We start from the raw sequence: 9,119 nt of genomic DNA on the forward strand, positions 1-9,119 counted from the left end.
TAAAGAACAACATCACTTCACGTGGACATCAATGACGCCAGTGCTTTTCTCACCAGGGCTGCTTGTGCGTCCTCCCTTCTTTCACCCTCTTCCCACACCAACCCTCCTGCACACTGCAGCACGCAACCATATTTTTCTCTTCGGAACAATAACCCTAGCCTTATGGGTACAATTTTTCAACCACATATGAATCTAAATTAGACTCTGCTTTATACATCCATGAGTTTGGATTGGAGCCAGCGCTAGGATTACTACAACTCAGGGCAGGAAGAAGAGTAGGAGAGCAGAAGAGGAGCTCCAACAGAAAGTTACCTGTGATGAGAAACTAGGAGACCCTTCCTCTGCAAATTTCAGAATCCGGTTCCTTTAAAACGATTGGAGACAAGATGGAAAATACAATCCAGGAAAGAGCCCTGGGAGGACGGCAAGATCTGAACAGGTCTGAAAATTTATCTCTTGATACCACAAGGAGATTTGTATGCAGGGACTGCCCTAGGTGACATCCAACTCCCTGTGATCACAGGTCTTGGTGGGACAAGGTTCTATTGAAGGGCCAAGGACAATAAAGGAGCAAAGATGACTCTGCCAAGCAGTGACCACATAAAGCCCGTGGTGGCTGGAACACAAACTGGGCACAGCCCCATCTACTCTCCTCCCCTGCAACAAATCAGCATAAGAAACACGTGGACTCTGAAAGGTTCTCATGTCTTCCATTTATTTTGTCTCTCAAATTTCAGGAATCTCCTCCTTTAATTAACACATCAACCTCTCATGGCAAGAATTCGAAAAAGTAAATTTATACTCAGGTTCTAATTTTAATAGGGAAGGAAGAAGTTACAGCTCAGTGCACCATGAAGTTGAGACAGAGATAGAGACATCCCAGCCCAACCTCCCTGGAACAGGAAAGATAAATGGAGAGGGAACACAGGTCAGTGTGGGGAAGAGGGTCATAGTGGACACGGGGGTGGGGTGGTCTCCCCACCTCCTCACATTATGCCTGCAGGAACACAGACACATTCAGGTGCCTTTGCAGAAAGAAAGTCAGGGTTCTTCAAGTCACAAAGAGAAGGCGTGAACAAATCTTGCCTCTCAATCCCACACAAGGCAGCTGTCTCACACTATAGAAAAAATATTCATGAAAAAATTCACACCCATCACAGTGAGGAGTGACACTTTAAACAGCCCATCACATGCTCAATACATCCAAGTCAAAGAAACCCCATAGCACAGCTGCGTCCACTGTTCCCCCCAACACTCCACACACATCAGGCCCCCCAGGGTCTCACCTTTACAAGCCGTGAGAGACACATCAGAACCTTGGGCACTGTCACTGCCTGGAGTAGAACAAAAACAGGACCCAGTCAGATCCCTCTGGAGATGTGGCTAGAGGAGGAACTCTGGGCTGGGTGAGCTCCCCCATGGGCTCCCAACCACAATATCCCAAGGATCTCAGGGATCAGCCTCCTTCATACTTACTTGCAGCCTGAGAGTCGCTCCCGCCTTATCTATCTATGGGAAGAAAATGTCCTGTGAGATATCAGAAAGGAGTCAGGGCCATAAGGTCCTAGAGGAATCTCCTAGTCTTGGACCCCAGAGAAGTTTCCAGAAATGTGTGATTGCAGACCCAGGGCGGGATCAGGAAACATGAAGAAAGCAGGTGTGGGTCCTGGACCAACTGCCCTCCTGAGGTCTGTCCTCAGCAGGGACCTTCCCCTGTGACTTGTGACTGCTGGGATCAGGTCCCATCACCATAATCAAGGTGATAAATCTGTCCTTCATTTTAACAGGTGCTTTACAAAAGAGTAGGTGCTGGCACACAGGGCCCAGGCTGGGTCGGCCCATGAATGTGGATGGTGCTTCCCAGTAACCAGACAGGGTACACTTCTACCTGGGGCTTGAAACCCTCAGTGAGACAAGAAATCCCAGACCCCACTCCTCACCCCTTCCTCACCTGAGCTCTTCCTCCTGCACATCACAGCAGCAACCACAGCTCCAGCGACCACAGTTCCAAGCAGAACCAGGCCAGCAATGATGCCTACGATGGGGATGGTGGACTGGAAAAACGGCTCTGGGAAAAAAGGGGAAGGTGAGGGGTCCTGACCCTGCTAAAGATCTCTAGAGAGGCTCCAGCTTTCCCTAAAAGACATGACACCCCCATCTCCCTCTTTACCCCATCTCAAGGTGAGGGGCTTGGGCAGACCCTCATGCTGCACATGACAGGTGTATCTCTGCTCCTCTCCAGAAGGCACCACCACAGCCGCCCACTTCTGGAAGGTTCCATCCCCTGTAGGCCTGGTCTCCACGAGCTCTGTGTCCTCAGTTTGTTCCTCTCCATCCCGCTGCCAGGTCAGTGTGATCCCCGCAGGGTAGTAGCCCAGGGCCCAGCACCTCAGGGTGGCCTCATGGTCAGAGACGGGGTGGTGGGTCACATATGTCTTGGGGGGGTCTGATGGGAAGAGTCAGAAAATTCAGGCATTTTGCATCTGTCATGGGACACTCCACCAGCACGCATGTGGCCATCTTGAGAATGGACAGGACACCTGGGGTGGGGAAGGGAGCCCAGAACCCAGACACCATCCTGGACACAGGCACCTGGGATAATCTCCTATTCCGTGGAAAATTCTATTCCCTGAGGAAGGAACACTGACTTCTGGTCCTGACCTGAGTGGAGGCTGAGGGACTCAGAGGAGCTGGACTCAGACCCCCACACGCATTGAGTGTGAAGCAGAGAACAGGGCCTGAGAGGAAAAGTCACAGGGCCCAAGGCTGCTGCCGGTGTCAAACGGAATCCCTGATCAGTATTCGAGGGATCGTCTTCCCTTCATTCCCTCAGAGATTTTATCTTTAATTGTGTCAGAGAGCAGGGTGGAACCTCAGAGTCACTCTCTGGTACAGGATCTGGAAACCCAGGAGGATTCCTCTCCCTCAGGACCAGAGGGAGGGCGATATTCTAGTGTTGGTCCCATTTGTCTCCCCTCCTTGTGGGAGGCCAGCCCGGGAGATCTACAGGCGATCAGGGAGGCGCCCTGTGGCCCCTGGTACCCGCGCGCTGCAGCGTCTCCTTCCCGTTCTCCAGGTATCTGCGGAGCCACTCCACGCACGTCCCCTCCAGGTAGGTTCTGTGCTGCTCCGCCGCACGGGCCGCCTCCCACTTCCGCTGGGTGTTCTGAGCCGCCATGTCCGCGGCCGTCCAGGAGCGCAGGTCCTCGTTCAGGGCGATGTAATCCCTGCCGTCGTAGGCGAACTGTTCATACCCGCGGAGGAGGCGCCCGTCGGGCCCCAGGTCGCAGCCGTACATCTCCTGGATGGTGTGAGACCCTGGCCCCGCCCCCGCGGTCAGTCCAGTCCCCGGAGCCCCGCCCCGCCCCGCCCAACCCGCGGGGATTTTGGCCTAAACGAAAAAGGAAATCGGGCAAAGGGGCCTGGGGCTCTCCCGGGTCAAGGGTCTCGGGGTCCCGCGGCTTCGGGGTGGATCTGGGACCCAGAGACTCGGGGCCACCCGGGCCGTCCGTGGGGAATGGGGAGGGGTCGTGACCTGCTCCCCGGGCCGGGGTCACTCACCGCCCTGGCTCTGGTTGTAGTAGCGGAGCAGGGTCCGCAGGTTCCCTCGGTAGGTCTGTGTCGCGGTCTTCATGTTCTGTGTCTCCTGGTCCCAATACTCTGGACCCTCCTGCTCCACCCATGGCGCCCGCGGCTCCATCCTGGGACTCTCGGCGTCGCTGTCGAACCGCACGAACTGCGTGTCGTCCACGTAGCCCACGGCGAAGAAGTAGGGCTCCGCGCGGCCGGGCCGGGACACGGCGGTGTAGAAATACCTCATGGAGTGAGAGCCTGGGGGCGAGGAGAGGCTGAGACCCGCCCGACCCTCCTCCCTGCGCGGCTCCCCGGGTCCTGCGCCCCCGCCGGGCGGGCCCCTCGCTGCTTCCCGAGGAGGCCGTTTCCCTCCCGACCGCGCACTCACCCGCCCGGGTCTGGGTCAGGGCCAGGGCCCCTGAGAGCACCAGGAGGAGGGTTCGGGGCGCCATGACCGCCATCCTCGGCGTCTGCGGAGAATCTGAGTCCTGGTGGGTGAGTGGGGACTTTAGAACCGGGACTGTGGCGACGCTGATTGGCATCTCTAGAAACCCGACACCCAATGGGAGTGAGAACTGGGTCCCCGTCGTGAGTATTCCGGAAGAAGGACACGACGCAGGTTGTCAGACGAAGAGAAACTGCGGAGATGGGGAATCCCCAACGCTGGGACTCCCTAATCCATACACCGCCTTCGGGGCCTGAGACCCTGAGAGCCACACCTGGGGCCCTGGGACTTCGCCCTGACACCGCTCCTCTTGTGCCAACCGCTGTCTCAATGTCTCCCTGAGTCTTGGCCCAGGAGCTGTCTGAGAAACCAGGGAGAACCCCTGGGCATGGGCCCCGTTCCTCTCCCTTCACTTTTCATCCCGGAATCTCCATCCCTGAACTGGACTCCCTGCCTCCCACTCCTTACCTGTCCCCTTGGACTCTTCTAGAAGAAAACTCACCCCACGGAGCTTGGTGCCAGAGACTGAGCTTACTCTGGGAATGAAGGTATAGAGACTTTTTTTTTATTTTGGTGGTTGTTTTTTTTAAAATCTGGAAAAGTTGCGCCTGAGTGCGTGAGACAGAATAAAGATCAGTTTGCTGTTTGTTTATTAAATACATTGGGTAGTAGAATCTTGGTAACCCCCGAACGATCAGGAATCTAATCGGTAAAAAATGTGACTTTGGCCCCTTGATTTATAAATGTGTCCAAAAGCGTTACAACAGGACTCACAAAGCTCCTAAATTTCACTTTCGCAAACAATGTATCTGTGACTCCCACTTGTCGTATTTTAAATGTACCATCATTCCATAGCTCTGAGTTTCTGTGTGAGTCCAGGATATTTCCTCAGTATAAACTAGCACACTGTGTTACTATATGTTGCAACCAGGAGACATATAGTTTGCAGACTATATGTCCGCAAACAGTACAGACTATTCACCTCACAGTTGCAACTGTTCAGTGCAGTCACAGTGCCCCTCACCAGTGCTCATGCACTGCCTGTTTTTAGGAAGTATCCATTTCTAAGTGTTGTGTGTATGTGTATATATATATATATATATATTTTTTTTTTTTTGATACGGAGTCTCGGTCTGTTCGCCCCGGTGGAGTGCAGTGGCCAGGATCTCAGCTCACTGCAAACTCCGCCTCCCCGGGTTTACGCCATTCTCCTGCCTCAGCTCCAGAGTAGCTGGACTACAGGCGCCGGCCACCTCCCCCGGCTAGTATTTTTTGTATTTTTTAGTAGAGACGGCGGTTTCACTGTATTTAGCCAGGATGGTCTCGATCTCCTGACCTCGTGATCCGCCCATCTCGGCCTTCCCAAAGTGCTGGGATTACAGGCTTGAGCCACCGCGTGTGTATATTTTATAGGAACACTTAGTATTTTAAAACCTGATTAACATAAAACAATTAGTTTTTAGGCAGACCCACATAAGGTATTAAAGGCCAACTGCCAAGGACACCCTGCTAGGCTCTGTAGATGGATATATTAAAATCCATGAAACAATGTATTGAAACCTAAGAATTCTGCTGCTTTCGAATTCTTTCCTCTGGTCCTTTTCCTCAGCGCCTGCTTCTCCAGCCCTTCCTTCAGTTCCTCTCGTTCTTCAGACATTCCTCTCCCCTTAGTCCCCACCGCACTGTCACTTGTGAATTGTGACACTAGCACTGTCCCATGACCTGCTGCGTGACTGTTGTCTTCACAGTGGTCCTGCTCCTGTCAGTCAGAGTGTGTCATTTCTCCACTTAAAACACTCCAGTGTCTCCACTTCGGTCTTGTGAAACTTCTGGAGTGTCAGGCAGGTGAGCATATGAAGGGATACCTGGTTCATCATAGGCACTAAATTAATTTTTATTGACTTCATGAATGAAATATGAGTGTATTATATTGCATCCCAGATAATTATGAAGTGTGAAACACTGAAAAAGTTCAGAAAGATTTTATTTTATGTAACTAGTGTGCATAGCAATTCATCAATTCATTCATGCACTACCACCCTTGGCAAAACAACACCCATTTATCTGCTTCTAGTTCATTGGTCAGAAATCTGGGCAAGATGTGGAGAGAATCTCTGTTCTGGGCTTCCAAAAGCTGTGTTTTCATTTTGAATCCTCCTTCAGGTTCATAGAGAGGTGGCAGAATGCAGTTTCTTACAGTTGTAAGACTCAAGTCCCTGTTCCTTGCTGGTTGTCAATATAGAGAACGGGGAGGGCTGTGCTCAATTCCTGGTGCTCACCAGCGTTCTTTCCTACACAGCGCCCCCCCCCCCTTTTTTTTTTTTTTGGCAGAGTCTCGCTCTGTAGCCCAGGCTGGAGTGCAGTGGTGCAATCTCAGCTCACTGCAAGCTCCACCTCCCTGGTTCACACCATTCTCCTGTCTCACCCTCCCAAGTAGCTGGGACTACAGGCGCCCGCCACTACGCTCGGCTAATTTTTTTTTTTTTTTGTATTTTTAGTAGAGACAGGGTTTCACCGTGTTAGCCAGGATGGCCTCGATCTCCTGACCTCTTGATCCGCCTGCCTCAGCCTCCCAAAGTACTGGGATTACAAGCGTGAACCACTGCACCTGGCCCAAAGCCCCTTCATTTTCAAAGCCCATGGTGGAGGAAACCCCTCATGCTGAATCCCTCTCACAGTGTTTCTCTATGCTCAGGAAGAACCCAGTCCTTTCAAGGGCTCACCTGATTAGGACAGTCCAAGCAGGAGAAACCCAGCCTAAAGTCAACTAATTGAGCCCCTTATTTATATCTGCTAAATCCCTTCACAGCAGCACCTACATTAGAGTTGGTTGAATCACTGGGGAAAGGTGAATGACCAGGAGCTGGATGTTGGGGCCATCATAGAATCAGCCCAGCAAGGGCTGGATCTTCCTTTTCTGTTTAATTGAGACACAGTAGGAAATTGAAGTTCAAGTAAAGTGATCATTGTGAACGATATTAAACTACATCCTCTTTGGCCATGGAAATTCTCCTTACCTTTTAAAACTAAATTACATGTTTAATATCTTATAATTACTTTAGGCCATATGTGGTGGCTCACGCCTGCTATCCTAGCACTGTGGAAGGCAGAGGAAGGCAGATTTGTTGACTCCAGAAGTTCACGATCAGCCTGGGCAAAACCCCATCTCTACAAAATATTAGAAAATTAGTCAGGCATGGTGGTTCATTCCTGTAGTCCCAGCTACTCAGGAGGCTGAGATCAGAGGGTCCCTTGAGCCCAGGAGGTCGACACTGCAGTGCATGGTGATCATGCCACCACACTCCAGCCTGGGTTACAAAGTGAGACCTTGTCTCGAAAATAATAATGATAATGATGATACATTTGGAGCAAATGCAATTTAACATGTAATAATACATCCTCTCTTGTGAAAATGTATTATTTATTTACGATTGAGTAACAAATTATGTAACACTTAACTCAAAACAACAAATATTCATCATCTCCCACAGTTTCCAATGGTCAGGAATCCAGGAGAAGTTTCCCTGAGTGCTTCTGGCTCAGGACCTCTCACAAGGTTGCAGTCCAGTTGTCAGTCAAGGGCTGCATCATCTGAGGGCTTCACTGGGGCTGAGGATTCACAAGAAAGATGGATCAGTCACATGGCTGTTGGAAAAGGCCTAGTTCCTTGTTATCTAGTCCCAGAAGGCCTCAGTTCTCAGTCACATGGACCTTCCTGCAGGGCTGCTTATGGCACAGCAGCTGGATTCCCCCAGAGCTCATGATCCCAGAGACAGAGAGAGAGAGAAGGTGGAAGCTGCAGTGAGTTTTATGTTCTACACCCAACGTCACAAACTGTTATGTCAGCATTATTCTATAAGTTAGAAGTTGTATTAGTCCATTCTCACACTGCTATAANTCCAAGACTTCAGTCCCTTAAAACTAACGCCTTGCAAATAAGTCTTTGTTTTGTCTAAGATGTCTCAAATTTAGTGGAAATATGCCCCAAGCACCAATTTTCTTATTGAAATATCATCTTCACTAAACATTTGCCTGCACTTAAAAAAAAAAAAAGAAAGAAAGAAACTCTGCTCTATGGAGTAGCTGTTCTTTTGTTTCTTTACTTCTCTAATAAAGTTGCATTCACTTAGAAAAAAATTGCCTAATCAAATCATTTTTCACTTACAAAAACGTGAATCTCATACTTTATTCAGCCCATCTAGCTTAACACGATGCCAATAACTTTGGTTTGATGCCGTAGCCCGAAATGGTTAGCTCGAATTGAGAAACAAGTTTTTTTTGTTTTTTTTTCCCCAAAAACTGGCTATTCAGTGGGCATTCTATAATAAACTTAACATCTTTTGTTGTGGTATTCAATGAGATGCGATAGAAGTGATTTGGACACCACTATGATTCCATATAGCACTCTTATGTGCTTCCAATTTTTTTTTTCTTTTTAGCAGTCCTATTCTGTTTTCCATTCATATTTGCTATTCCATCACTGGGTATTCCTTCCTACTCTTTTCTTGTTTCATTTGTTTTGATGAATGATGTGCATTTCCAATTCTGTAAAAGTTTAATTCAGTTTTATGTGTGGTAAAATGTAACATCAGATCCTTTGCAAGGTGGAATTACCTTGCACAGCAAATTGAACATTGTATACTTGAAAATCTAGAGAGATGCCAGTAAGTCAAGGATCAAATGGCCTATTTGTAGCCAAGGCCATTTTCATGGCATCCTGGTACTCTCTGTCACATGGCTCCTTACAATTCCCTGTGGTTTTCTTCAAATGTAAGTAGTTCTTGTTAAGGATCCTTGTAGTGAACTTTGAAATTCTTTTCTCTTTAATTTCTATAAAAAACAGGTATATTTTAATTTGGAAAACTCTGTTTAGGAATTACAATCAAGTAACTACCAGGGTGCCCAGCACTGGTGTAAAACACAGAACCTGTAAAGCGCCCCTGGGCTGCTGCCCATTCACTTTCCCCAGAAGGAGACTCCATCCTGAACCTGTGATTTTTATTCTTTTGTATTTCTTTAAAGATTTGTGCAATAAATGTGTGTGTGTGTATATATATATATATATATATATATGTGTGTGTGTATATGTGTGTGTGTGTGT

The 9,119-nt window shown here is 49.1% G+C and overlaps 1 long non-coding RNA gene and 1 pseudogene across 2 annotated transcripts in view; both read right to left on the minus strand.

Moving 5' to 3' along the window:
- Nucleotides 1-689: 689 nt before the first annotated feature.
- On the minus strand, nt 690-4,556 carry LOC108528433 (HLA class I histocompatibility antigen, B-38 alpha chain-like; annotated as a pseudogene). Its single transcript, XR_001885150.1, has 7 exons — nt 3,962-4,556; nt 3,043-3,831; nt 2,171-2,446; nt 1,952-2,068; nt 1,477-1,509; nt 1,287-1,334; nt 690-1,118 (listed from the first exon to the last, which is right to left on the minus strand). The product of XR_001885150.1 is annotated as an HLA class I histocompatibility antigen, B-38 alpha chain-like (transcript).
- Nucleotides 4,557-7,511: 2,955 nt separating this feature from the next.
- The window catches only part of LOC108528442 (uncharacterized), a 26,288-nt gene continuing 24,680 nt past the window's right edge, over nt 7,512-9,119 (minus strand). The window contains exon 3 of the long non-coding RNA XR_001885162.1: nt 7,512-7,627. This is a non-coding gene — a long non-coding RNA (uncharacterized LOC108528442). The remainder of the gene's footprint in view (nt 7,628-9,119) is intronic.

The sequence above is a fragment of the Rhinopithecus bieti genome, unplaced genomic scaffold, assembly GCF_001698545.2.
Source record: "Rhinopithecus bieti isolate Rb0 unplaced genomic scaffold, ASM169854v2 scaffold_5150, whole genome shotgun sequence".
In the NCBI taxonomy this organism is placed as follows: domain Eukaryota; kingdom Metazoa; phylum Chordata; class Mammalia; order Primates; family Cercopithecidae; genus Rhinopithecus; species Rhinopithecus bieti.